This window comes from Xenopus laevis, chromosome 3L (assembly GCF_017654675.1).
Source record: "Xenopus laevis strain J_2021 chromosome 3L, Xenopus_laevis_v10.1, whole genome shotgun sequence".
In the NCBI taxonomy this organism is placed as follows: domain Eukaryota; kingdom Metazoa; phylum Chordata; class Amphibia; order Anura; family Pipidae; genus Xenopus; species Xenopus laevis.
In genome coordinates this window covers 28,788,137-28,801,527 of record NC_054375.1, presented here as the reverse complement: position 1 = coordinate 28,801,527, position 13,391 = coordinate 28,788,137, and the positions used below count along the sequence as shown (strand labels likewise).

Sequence of the window (13,391 nt, the reverse complement as noted above, 5' to 3'; positions counted from 1 at the left end):
TGAAATGGTGGCTCAAGGCAAGAGATTTAAAAGGGCAATATTTAATTAAATATATATACCAGTTTGGTAAGATTCTTTAATATGCCATGTAATATGATGTAAGATCAGTTGTTTAAGTGTTCATTTTGGGGGTATAGTTTTCCTTTAATGGCTTTCTCCTTTTCTATAATATTTCTTTTGTGGGATGTTTGTAGCTTAGTATATGACACCACTTATGCTGCTACATCTGTAATGTTGAGGTGACTATTATACATGGACCCTGAGGTCTTCTAGATACAAGATTGCTGACCTAATAGAATGTCATACTTCTGGAAAATTTCACTTCTTAAACTAGAGCTAGGCCACGGTCTTCCCAGGTCATGCTTAAATTTGCCAAGAAACACAAGAGCCAACGGAGCAAGACCAAATGGTTTAACCCAACACAGCATATAAGAAGAGGGGCGATTCAATCAGCAATGCAGAAAAATCGTCTGACTGAGCAAAGCAATACTGAACTGAACTGTAACCTATGTTGAACCTGGATAAATACAGGCGGAAAGATTTGACTACCTCCAGATAGACTTGATAGGGGAGGAACTTTACTAAGAGAGGCTGATGACTCTCCCTTAACCTTAAAAGTGACTCAATACCGAGCTTCTAGAGGATGATATCACACCGCATTTATGTTAATCAGAGTTATAGTTTAAACTAGTTCAAACAAAGGAATGACCTATATACACAAGTCATTTAACCAATATCTATAGGAGTAATTTTAACTGAATTTTTGGAAACAGGGAAATCACAAAGTAAATAGATAGTGGGCAAAAGCTTTCTATCAAGGCTCTGATCCGTGACCCCCTAAACAGAAGGATTTCCTAGCGGGGCGCAATCAAAGTGCTCCCCCCTTTGGAAACCTCAAATAGTCTCCCTATCAGTGAGACTAAAATTTATTGTGTTTTTCTGTTAATTTTGTTTTGTTAATTGGTGGATTCACACTCCGTGAAAGCCACAGAAACTTTTTTAAGTTTTAAGTGTATTTTACGGTTAGTTGTTTATCCGTCCCGTGATCCTACCTGTTAACCCACCCTATATCCCACTTTCCTCTCAAACAGGTCCATCTTGTTACAGCTAAGGACTATACAACATCAACAGTGATGGGCCCTCTGACTCCCTCCGGCACCCACCCCTTCGACCTTAAGGTATGCTCTCACAATGTTTATGGCCTCGAAAAAAACAACCTGTGGCACAATTGATTCTGTGATCAGTGTTTATTCAGCTTACAAACAAAGTGCCAACGTTTCGGGCCTCTGCTGAGCTCTTTATCAAGCTTGGGATGAATGTTAATGGCCTCAACATTCCTCAGAAACGTAGCATGGCCTTTTCAGATTATGTCAAACAGAAAATAGATATCTTGCTGCTACAGGAGACACACTTGAGCAAAACATCTGCACCCAAATACCTATCGAAACACTATCCACAGGTATACCTAGCCAGCTCCACAACAAAGACCAAAGGTGTAGCCATCCTTATAGCCAAACAGGTGAAATTCCAACAGACAGAAATACATAGACCAAGAAGGTCGTTACATTACATAATACTAACAGGCTTGCTACAGAATCACCTAACCTCACTGGCACCAGTGTATGCCCCTAACACCTCCAAAATAACTTCAGAAATTCTTTAACAATCTAGCAGAACTATCAAGAGGGCAGGGTTATTATAGACAGGTCGCGAGGTGTGCTGGAAGCTAAAACCCCCAACACTCAAGACCAAGACTCCAAATACCTAGCTAGGTATCTGACCACGCAAAAGATAGTGAATATTTGGAGAGAAAAGCACCCCATTGATATGGATTATTCATACTACTCCTCTGTTCATGCCTCTTACTCACGAATTGATTTCATTTTCACCAAATCCACATTTGTAGACTATGTCTACGCAACTACTATCCATATTATTAAATGGCCTGACCACGGCATGGTAGAAACCGTTGGTTTTACGACATGGATGCTGGAGACTGAATGAATCTTTGTTACTAGATAAAGATACTTGCACAGAAATCTCCACGACACTAAGAGAACATTTCTACATGAACACCCTAGCAGACACTTCAGTAGCGATCAGATGGGATGCCCACAAAGCAGTGATTCGGGGGATATTTATCAAACTTTACCACTTAGCTACCACCCGCAAACAAAACCCAACCACCTACAAAGAAATCCAGGACACGAGGGCTCAGTTAATTCAGGACAAAGCAGCTTACTCTATGCGAAAAACTAAACATCTGTACTACGAATAAGCAAACAAACCACACACAATGTTAGCTAGCAAACTGAAGGCCCTACATACCTCACAGACCATCCATGCTATACATACCCCCATGGGTATAATAACCAGAGACACCAAACAAATACTCTGTACTTTCAAGACTTTTTACACAGACTTGTACACAGCAGATAAAGAGCCAGCGCTCATGAAAAAATGGGCCCCCCTACTATAACAAGGGATGATCGAGAGATGCTAGCTGCACCAATAGCCATGGATGAAATAGAGTCGGGCAAAGCACCAGTCCCAGATGGCTATACAGCAAAATATTATTACATTTTTGCAAAACAACTGACACCTTACCTGAAAGAGTTTTTTCATTCATTTCTTGAGGGCTCCCCCCCCCACGAAACACATGCAAACAGCAACCATCGTCATGATACTAAAACCAGGGAAAGACCCCCGACAACTGTGACAGCTACAGAACTATTTCACGTATCAATACAGATATTAAAATGTTTGCAAAAATATATAATATATATATATATAAATATTTTTAGTCTGCTAGAATATGTCTGCCTAGAATGTGGACTAAGTACAGTATATATTGTTGGGATAATGTACAAAGTAAGGTTTTATTATTACAGTGAGAAAGGAAATCGTTTTTAAAAACTGTGAATAATGTGATTATAATGGAGATGGCCTTCCTGTAATTCAGAGCTTTCTGGATAATGGGTTTCCGGACAATGAATCCCACACCTGTATATGCAGATAGAGGGATAAATGAATAGATAGACAAACACTACCATTACAAACTGAAATTAAATAACCTTTGCTATTACAGGTATGGGATCTGTTATCTGGAAACCCGTTACCCAGAAAGTTACTTATTACAGAATCTCCCATAGACTCCATTTGCCCAAATAATCCATATTTTAAAAAAATTATTTCCTGTTTCTGTTTAATAATAAAACAGTAACTTGTACTTGATCCAAACGAAGATATAATTAATCCTTATTGGAAGCAAAACCAGCCTATTGGGTTTATTTAATGTTTACATGATTTAAAATCTGTTATCGGGAAAACCCCAGGTCCCGAGCATTCTGGATAACAGGTCCCATACCCGTTCTATGTACAAGGCAACAGACACAAGCACACATTTGGAAAAGTGTTTTTTTTAAATGATGCTGATGAAAGCATATGTACAAAACTAGCACGTGTCATATGAAATTGTACTATCTCTCATAGCCGTCCATGTTACGTCAATACACATACTGTCAGGAGCTGTGAATGAATATAAATACTCTGCACACAATACAGTTTCTGACGTAACAAATGCTAGTGCTGTAATATAAACTGTTATAAAAGCATTAACAGAACTAGGGGCACATTTATCATAAACAAAAAAACAAAAACAAAATAGCTTACAATCGAATTCTTTGCATATTTATATATAATCCTGAATGAGTTAATCATGTAAAGTCAGGCAAAAAAACTGCAGTCACATAAAAAAAAAAATCACAAGCAAGTTCCATGCATTTTTAAGAAAAAAAAAAACAAAAACATGATTTTCCACATGCCAAAAGTTTAAAAATGCACTAGACAGGTTTGACCGGACGGATTATTTCGTAATTCTTTTTTTTAATAAATCGTGCTAAATTACAGGCCAGTTTGACCATAACATTTAATAAATCACCTGCTTATTAACAAGCAATTTAACAGAAGCTTTAGTAGTACAGGTATGGGTATGGTTATCCGGGAGGCTTAGGACCTCTGGTTTTCCAGGTTAGGCATCTTTCTGTAATTTGGATCCCCAAACCTTAAGTCCACTAAAGAACATTTAAACATTAGATAAACCAAAACCAATAGGGTTGTTTTATGAATGTATGTAGCTTAGTTGGGATCAAGTGCAATGTACCGTTTCATTATTACAGAGAAAAAGGAAATCATTTTTAAAATAACAGTTATTTGATTATAATGGATGGTATGGAAGATGGCCTTCCTGTAATTTGGATCACATAATAATAAAAGCCATGTTAAGCAATTTATATTAAAACCATTTAATTATACCATACCAAATATTTCCTTACAGGAATATTAATGAATACTACAAAATAACAATACCACAATAGATTTATACTGTATATGACTTATATATGAAATTGCTACAATAAAAATTCATATTTATTCATTACATTTTTCAGCTGATGACAGTTTGTTAGTAATTCTGCATTTAACATGAATGCCTTTTATAAATTACTTTATTATAAAATATCCACATCAAATACAAGGGAAACTATTCATTACATCGGAAATCTCCAAGAATAGAAACCAATCGGTGTCACTTGTATTTATCAAGGGGTGAAAGTTTAATACCCATGAATTTGCGCCTAAAAATCTCAGTATGGCAGTCCATCTTCTCCCCAGCAATCAAAATGAAAGCCTACGGCTGCATGAGTAAATTGTCTCAGTATTGGTCTGCCACTATAATAGTGTGTATTATATATGATACTATTATAGTGTGTACTATTATAGTGTGTAGCTCAGAACTGGGACAGAGCAAGCATAAATAGGGCAGATGAGCAATACTTGTCAAACAACTTCAGATGGCAGCGGTCTGTACCCCTACAACTAGTCCTGGCCTAGGTAACCTGACACAATTATTTCCCAGGAGGAGTCGAGGTTGAAGAAAAACAATTTTAAAGGGGTTGTTCTCATTTGAGTTAATGTTTATTATGATACAGAGAGTGATATTCTGAGACAATTTGCAATTGGTTTTCATTTTTTTATTGTTTGTGGTTTTTGAGTTACAGTATTTCCCTTTTGTATTCAGTTTTTTTATTCAGTTTTAATCAGACATTTTGGCAGTCTGGTTGCTAAGGTCCAAATTACATAGCAACCATGCATTGATTTGAAGGAGAGACTGGAATATGAATAGAAAGATGAGTAATAAAAAGTAGCAACAACAATACATTTGTTGCCTTACAGAGCAGTTGTTTTTTTCAATGTGGTCAGTAGTGATGCGCGGGCCGGCCCGATAAACGTTCGTGCTGACCTCGCACTATACCTTGTGGGTGGTGGGCATGTGCGGGTTGAGCTCTTCTCCTGCTCTCCCCGCCCGCCACTGTCAAATGCCGGCTTCCAACTTCGTCTTTTATAGATGCTTCGCCTGCTTGTCCCGCCCATTTTATGACATCATCGGTGGGGCGGGGTCTATTAAAGCAACCCGGAAGTCGGATGCATGCGGGCACAGGCTGGGGGAGGGCGGGTTAGGTCTGGGGGTTGTGAAATCCCGACCCGCACATGACTAGTGGTTAGGGATGCACCGAATCCTGGATTCGGTTCAGGATTCAGCCTTTTTCAGCAGCCGAATCCTTCTGCCGAACCGAATCCTAATTTGCATATGTAAATTAGGGGTGAGGAGGGAAATTGTGTCATTCCCACCCCTAATTTGCATATGCAAATTAGGGTTCGGATTCGGTTCGGTATTCGGCAGAATATTTCGCAAAGGGTTCGGGGGTTCAGCCGAATCCAAAAAAGTGAATTTGGTGCATCCCTACTAGTGGTCAGTGACCTTAATTTGAAAGCTGGAAGGAGTCAGAGGAAGAAGTAATTAAACAACTTTACAAAATAAAAGATGAAGACCAATTAAAAAATGACTTTGAATTGCCCATTCTAGATCATACTAAAAGTTAACGTAAAGGTGAATCACCCCTTTAAAACAGTTGCAGCGTGTGTCTAATGTCACATTTGCACGTGTATTTTGATAAATGTTCAATATGTAAGCTCCACGGGGGCAGGGAAATATTGACAAGGGCATCCGAACGTAAAGGCTGAGACAATAGCTGCTTGTTTACAGCATGCAAGTTTAGCAAGCACAGGATTATGCATAATGAACAGCGAGGACAACATCATTTCATCAGAACTAAAGTCATAACTGTATCCCTTTAAGAGAAGCAGAGATCAGTCCCTCCCAAATATAAAGGATGACTGCCCCCCCCCCCTCCAGGGTACTAAGTTCAGATCTCAGAAGGTGAGTTCAGTTATGCCGTGCAGAGGTTGTGGCAATGAGGGAGGAGGCTGCTGAATGCTAGAAATCTGGGCTGGGAACACACTAACTCATCTGCAGCTGCTTGCACGACAGGATTCCCCAACCACTTCTCTCTCAAGGTGCAAGGTGAATACATTTTTGTACAACACTTGCATTACTGTTGATTGATCCTTACCCCCCAGGAAGGAAAGAGGGCACTTGGCAGGGTCTGACGGCTGAGGCCATACTCATGCATAGTACCGAGTGCCCGAGAGAGAAGTTACATATCACATGCAGGTGTACTCAGACATTTGGTAGGGTGTACCTGTTATGGAATGATTTCACTTGCTTTTACAGTCATTGAAGAATGATATTTCTCAAGAGTTCACAAACATTCAGTGAGTACACACAAACAGGAATGAATACACACAAATAAGCTTTCCATTCAGTGTGTTTCTTTCCAAGTTGCTAAGAACGGTACATGGAAAGTAGAGATTACAGATTAGTCTGTTGACGTTTTGAATGCAGAATTTTCGGGTTTGGTTGAATACCAGATTGTCCACTAAGGGTAGGACTACGCAGAAGTTTTTGACATAATCCGACGCGCTGCGACAAAACGCCTGCGAAAAATCACATGTTACGGAAATAAGGTAAGAGATAGATATGTCGGATGAAGTCGCATTGTTGATTTGACGCCTCACGACTGTCGGATGCAGACGCAGCGTGCAGCATCTGCATCCGACAGCCGTGTCGCGTCAGATCAACGCTGCAACTTCATCCGACAATACAATCAGTTACTTTATATCCATCTCATGCGATTTTTCGCAGCACGTCAGATCACACCGAAAACGTTTGTGTAGTCCTACCCTAAAGGTTCGGATGAGCACTGCACTTAAGCCAAACCCAGATTTCCAATTCAGATACTAGCACAATTGCTTCAGCTTTCAGGAAAAGCTTTAATTTCTAGATAGAAAAAGAGATTAAATACTTTTGGTGGAAATGGTAAAAAAAACTGCTTAACTTTTTAAGGAATATAAATGGCTACTTTTAAAGGAAAAGTGTCTGGTCACATAATGAAGTTAAAAATCTATGTGACATGATTAAGAATATCCTAACTTGCTTAAAGACTTATCGCTTTTTAGGGTGGAGAGGCATCAGTAGCTGTATCAGACAGGGACATGATATTTTCTGGAACCATTAAAGATGGTTGGGTGCTTGTTAGCAGGTTCAAGACGGCTTAAAAAACACTTGTTCTGAATTGTAAAGTCTTATATTTAGTTCTTGGTATGTATGTATTTATTTATCACTTGCTATTCAATTTGTCTGGAGCAATGGTGGTTTATACTAGGGACAATTGTGGCAGTCACCTAGGGTTTGTGGTAATGCCTGGCCACTCCATTTGCCTGGATTATAATCTGCCCAGAGGGATAGAGATACACTATGATTCAAATAGCAGTGAACGTACCATAAAATTTCCAGGGCTATTATGCCATGAAATGTAGGGACTATTGTGCCAAGAAATGCTGGTAATGCTGTATCATTAACTATTGTGACTAGGGATGCACTGAATCCAGGATTCAGTTCGGGATTTGGCCTTTTTCAGCAGGATTCGGATCTGGCCGAATCTTTCTGCCTGACTGAACCGAATCCTAATTTGCATATGCAAATTAGGGCTGGAGAGGGAAATCGCGTGACTTTTTGTCACAAAACAAGGAAGTAAAAAAAAATTTCGGTATTCGGCCGAATCTTTCACAAAGGATTCAAGGGTTCGGCCGAATCCAAAATAGTGGATTGGGTGCATCCCTAATTGTGACCACTGTGTCATGAATTACTGGAGCTAGTGTTATAAACTGCAGAGACCACAGTGTCACCAAATGCTGGGGTACACAACAGAGGAACTACAGTAGCAACTCTGTAAAGGTACACATGGCTCAGCTCAAACATATTGTCAGTGGCTGACGCAGGATATGGTATTTAAAGGGGAACTATCGCGAAAATGAAAACGTTATATAAGCTCCAGCATACTGAAATAGTAAACTTTGTAAATACAATAAATTAAATATTCTGCATCATGTCTGAAATCAAGTTCATGTTCACTATCCCTCTCTTAGTATCTGTTTCTCTTCATTCTATCTTCATACAATAGTTAGGTGTCAGAAAGTCATTGACAGTTAGATCCATTATATCTTTTAGGGGGGCTTCCTTTCCTAGCAGATGAATTAGAGCTCACTCAAATAACTGATAAATGTACAAACTAAATCTAACAAAATAACTGCATTTTGCACAAATCCTACATGTACATGATGTCTTGTGATTTTAATAAAGTGAACTCTAATACATCTTCTAGGCAAAAAGGAGCCCCCCTATAAGATATATTGGATCTAACTGTCAATGATTATCTGACACCCAACTCCTGCATGCTGACAGAATAAAGAGAAACAGATGCTGAGACAGGAATAGTGAATATAAACTTGATTATTTCATAAACAGTTAAGAATTTTTAATTGATTGTATTTAGTTTCTTATTTCAATATGCTGAAGCTTATATGTGATAGTTCCCCTTTAAATGGTTAAGCTTACTTCAGTTTTAGTCAGGACATATTTTCTCAGAAAATTGTAATCAGTAAATAACCTCCTTAATATCCTCCTAACAATATTCATTTGTTATTGTGTACAACTACGCTGGTGAGATATTTTTCTGTACAGGTAAAGGACCTGTTACCCAGAAAGTTCTGAAATGTGGGAAGCCAATCTCCCATAGACTCCGTTTTAAACAAATAATTCAAATGTTTAGTAATTATTTACTTTTTTTCTGTAATAATAAAACAGTAGCTTTAACTCAAGAGTAACTGAAATATAATTAATCCTTATCGGAAGCAAAACCAGCCTATTGTTTTTTTTTTTTAGTCGCCCCGGCGACAAATCTCCTCTTCTTCGGGGGAACAATCTCCCCAAACTGCCTTCCCTTACCCTCCCGTGGCCATAATGAAAAATCGCCAGCAAGATGGCACTTGCAGCGGTTTGTTTTGCAAAGTTGCATAAGTTTCCTCGTGAGGCAACTTCGCGAGTACCATCCCGCTGGCGATTTCGCATTATAGCAGGCGGGAGGGTAGGGGATGGCAGTTTGGGAAGATTGTCACCCCAAAGAAGAGGAGATTTGTCGCTGGGGTGACTGAATTTCACTGAATCTGCCCGTGTGTCCTTACACTTAAGTTAAGGGCACACGTTGTTATTATATTATTTTAGGGTAAGGGAGCACGCTAAGATTCAGGAGATTTAGTCACCCGGCGAGGAGGAGCATCACTTTTGCGTTTGAAGAATGCACACTAGGGATGCACCGAATCCACTATTTTGGATTCGGCCGAACCCCCGAATCCTTCATGAAACATTCGGCCGTATACCGAATCCTAATTTGCAAACCGAATCCTGCTGAAAAAGGCTGAATCCTGGCCGAATCAAGAACCGAATCCTGGATTCAGTGCATCCCTTATGCATGCATATTCAAGCATTCATTTGGGATTCATTGACCATTGTGCTCACCATGGGGCACAGTGCAAAGTATGACAAATATACACCTGTTTTCTGCACCTTGACCCATGCCCAACAGTGAGTGATATACTATTAACAATTGCTTTGTCATGAAGGGACAAAGCACCTCTCACCTAGTTTTTAAAAACATTATCACATATTCTTAAAATAATCCAGTGTTTCATGTCTGTATAGACTTTGAAACATGGCTTTATGAATTAAGCAACTGATTGCGAAGATGTTATAACTAATACAGACAAAGTCCAGAATGTGCAATGTCAGAGCATGGTAATTTGAAAGATGACTATATAACATTTGGAAAGGCTGGATTAGTCTATGCCTGCTGTAATACATTTCAGTTAAAGGGATATCTAATATATAAATAGAGCAGATTTAAGTCATACATGCATACATATAGAAAGAATGATTTGCACACAAGTCTAGCAAAAGTCACCTGTTTATTGAGCTGATTTTTAAGTAATATAGTTAGGGGGTTAATTATCAAAGTCTGAATTTATCTCAATAATTTCTGCTACAAACTCTGATCAAATCCGCTTGGGTTTTTTAAAATTTGCTTTGCGGGTAAAAATCCGATTTTCACGTTTTTTTCATCCGATTTTCGTGAATTTCAAGTTTAAAATTCCGAAAACTTTGGGGTATTGCACTAAACCCAGTGCACATCAAAAAATCATTGGGACTTCTCCCATTGACTTATATGCAACCTCAAAAATTCAAAGATATATTTCCAGTCAATTCTCAAAGTTAAAAAGTCACTTTTTATTCATCATAAATATTAAAAAAGTAGGCATACAGACCAACCGATACTTCCGGAAGTATCGGTTGGTCTGTATGCCTACTTTTTTAATATTTATGATGAATAAAAAGTGACTTTTTAACTTTGAGAATTGACTGGAAATATATCTTTGAATTTTTGAATTGAGTGCCCTTTGGAGTTGGGGGCTATATTCCAGCACTTGGCCCTTTTTGACAGGCCTATATAGACTGCAGCAGTTGAGTAGTAAAAATTTTTTTTGGATTATATGCAACCTCGACAGGTCTGAGATGCCAGATTTTCAGCTCAGACTTTTCCACCCTCAGGGTTTAATAAATTCCGAAAAATTTATGAATTTATAACCAAAAAAATAACACATTTTTCGTGATTTTTGCATTCAGAGTTTAGTAAATAACCCCATTAATATACTCCTAACAATATCCATTTGTTATTGTGTACAACTTTGCTGGTGAGATATTTTTCTGTACAGGTTTAGGACCCGTTATCCAGAAAGCTCTGAAATGTGGGAAGCCCATCTCCCATAGACTCCATTTTAAACAAATAATTCAAATGTTTAGTAATTATTTCCTTTTTTCTCTGTAATAATAAAACAGTAGCTTGTACTCAATAGTAACTGGAGATATAATTAATTCTTATTGGAAGCAAAACCAGCCCATTGTTTTTTTTTTTTTACTGTTTAAAAGATTTTCTTAGTAGACTTAAGGTATATAATAACCTTTGATGTATGTCTATGTTCTGCATTTTATTTAATTAACATGCAATTTTGTATTTTCTCCCGCATGATCATTTTAAGTTAACCTATGGACTCCTTAAACTCCTCGTTTTCTCTCTCACTTTTAGTAATACATTCCTACCCCTTCCTCTTTTGCTTCCTTTTTATGTTGTGCCGTTCTGCATTGGTATGAGGAAGGGCACTGTTCCTATGGCTATGGTTGTAGTGTGTTTGTTGGTGAAGGTATGCCCTTTGCCATCTGATCAAGTCGCAAGTGCTCATTTACAACAGCAACCGCAATTGTGGTCACGCAAAAATGGATGCAATGATTGCGTGCATTCACACCAATAAGTAAAGGCACTTTTGTCTAAAGACACTCCTTTCAGCATACCTCCCAATTGTCCCGTTTTTGCGGAAGTCCTGATTTTGACATACCCGGATTGTTGCTGAAATGTCCCGACTTTCTCTTTGATCTCCTGCACTGAACAGCCAGAAAAAGATACAATGTTTCTAACTTAATTGGCTTTTGGCAGAGAGCCCAGAATACGTGGAAGGTGCACTTAGATACATTTGTTACAATTTAAGATAAGCAAAGTAACAATTGTACAGGTCACTTGGAGAAACTGTGACTTGCAGCTTAAAGGGCAAAACTGAAATAACACACAAAAACCACAGAAATGTGTTCAAACTTTCATAAACTGCCAAATTTTGTAAAATGAACATGGTAATTACAGGGTGTGGTCACAAAAATGGGCGTGACCAAATACATTTTGCCTCGCTCCACTAAGCAAGTCTTTTTCTCCCTTTTTCTATTTCCAAAAGGTTGGGTGGTATGTTACAATTCTTTGTAGCTGTGTTCAGAGCAAGTGTGTCCATCCTGCGTTCTGTTCTAAATCTTGAGCAAGTGTGCCTATTGACATAGGGAAAACTACTGCAACGCCACCTTCTGGTCACAGTTATGCTGGGAATTTGTGGTAAAAAGAATGGCATTCTGGGTAAAAAAGCATGGCGATTTCCTTCATAATTGCACTTTGTACATGGTATTTGCCATAGTGTATATTTGTATCCCTTATAAAATAACAAGTAAAAGTGAGAACTGTCTGTAGCCTCTATCTTCTTGTGAAAGAGCCGTATCATTTTCCATTTATTTTTTACATATATTTATAAAGCACGACAATATTCTGCAACACGATAAATAGAACTGTTTCTTCGAAGGGGCTAGGGAGGGTTTGTGTCTGTTTTTTGCATAGTATTGAGATAGCTTTTCAACTTGTTTATTAATGACCTGGAGGTGGCCATTGAAAGTACTGTTTCTATTTTTGCAGATGATACTAAATTGTGCAGAACTATAGGTTCCATGCAGGATGCTGCCACTTTGCAGAGTGATTTGTCTAAATTGGAAAACTGGGCAGCAAACTGGAAAATGAGGTTCAATGTTGATAAATGCAGGTTATGCACTTTGGCATAAATAATATAAATTCAAGTTACACACTAAATGGCAGTGTGTTGGGAGTTTCCTTAAATGAGAAGGGTCTAGGGGTCTTTGTAGATAACATGTTGTCTAATTCTGGGCAGTGTCATTCTGTGGCTACTAAAACAAATAAAGTTCTGTCTTGCATAAAAAAGGGCATTAACTCAAGGGATGAAAACATAATTATGCCTCTTTATAGGTCCCTGGTGAGACCTCATCTGGAGTATGCAGTGCAGTTTTGGACTCCAGTCCTTAAGAGGGATATAAATGAGCTTGAGAGAGTTCAGACACTAAGTGCAACTAAACTGGTTAGAGGGATGGAAGACTTAAATTATGAGGGTAGACTGTCAAGGTTGGGGTTGTTTTCTCTGGAAAAAAGGCGCTTGCGAGGGGACATGATTACACTTTACAAGTACATTAGAGGACATTATAGACAAATAGCAGGGGACCTTTTTACCCATAAAGTGGATCACCGTACCAGAGGCCACCCCTTCAGACTAGAAGAAAAGAACTTTCATTTGAAGCAACGTAGGGGGTTCTTCACAGTCAGGACAGTGAGGTTGTGGAATGCACTGCCGGGTGATGTTGTGATGGCTGATTCTATGGATAGACA

General features: G+C 38.6%; 1 protein-coding gene across 2 annotated transcripts in view; it reads left to right on the top strand.

Moving 5' to 3' along the window:
* The window catches only part of sar1b.L (secretion associated, Ras related GTPase 1B L homeolog), a 39,981-nt gene that overhangs the window by 8,099 nt on the left and 18,491 nt on the right, over positions 1-13,391 (top strand). The window contains exon 2 of one of the 2 annotated variants that reach the window (XM_018250759.2): positions 1,092-1,178. The gene's annotated coding sequence lies outside the window, so the exon portion shown is untranslated. 2 annotated transcript variants of the gene reach the window in all.